This window comes from Orbicella franksi, chromosome 11 (genome assembly GCF_964199315.1).
Source record: "Orbicella franksi chromosome 11, jaOrbFran1.1, whole genome shotgun sequence".
Lineage (NCBI taxonomy): Eukaryota > Metazoa > Cnidaria > Anthozoa > Scleractinia > Merulinidae > Orbicella > Orbicella franksi.
Window position 1 is genome coordinate 4,476,800 of NC_138155.1, and position 701 is coordinate 4,477,500.

A 701-nucleotide genomic window follows, 5' to 3' on the forward strand; every position below is an offset into this window, starting at 1 on the left:
CGGTCAGAAATGCGTAAACGCACACTGAGCGTGTTGTTAGCAAAAAACGATCATGAAAATTTCCTGGGATGAAAACAAACCTTTTGAAAGTGCTTTTTTGTTTACAGGTTTTTATGACTGGGGCGTGATTGAAGGAAGTTTTGCGCAGACTGAAACGTCCTTGAGTGATTTTTCCTTCCTATAAGATTATTATACAATATATGCGGGTCTGGCTGCTGTTGAATGATATGCCAGTGTTTCATGAGAATCTTTTTTAAGATTCGGTGTGGCCGGGTTATAAGTGGCAACAAACGGTAAAATTTCTTTCGCCTTCCTTGCTTTTTTTTTAAAAATATAACCTTTATTTACCCTCGGCAATGGGGTGACTGGAAAACTCGAATAGCGAATAGCGAATAGTCGCGAATAGCGAATAGGCCCGAGTGGCGAATAGTTATTATATCTCTCAGTTAGTACGCACGCTGTGATTGGTCAATTTAGCGGGCTGTACGGCCCGCTAAAATTTAAAGCCGTTATTGTTGCCAAAATGTTCTGTGATTTATCGCCAAGTTTTCTTAACTTTTTTAGCAAGTAAAAGTTTAAAACTTTCTTTTACTTCTGGAATTGTATATTAAAACCTGCTAACGACTTAAGAGTCACTTAACAACGATTTCAAATTGACTCGTTTTGCTTTCGAGGTACGTCAGAAATTTGAAGCCATTCCT

General features: G+C 38.4%; 1 protein-coding gene across 1 annotated transcript in view; it reads right to left on the reverse strand.

Moving 5' to 3' along the window:
* Nucleotides 1–318: 318 nt before the first annotated feature.
* LOC145502715 (uncharacterized) overlaps nt 319–701 on the reverse strand; it is a 3,381-nt gene continuing 2,998 nt past the window's right edge. Inside the window, exon 2 of the mRNA XM_081482075.1 lies at nt 319–701. This exon is cut by the window's right edge and continues 2,109 nt beyond it. The gene's annotated coding sequence lies outside the window, so the exon portion shown is untranslated.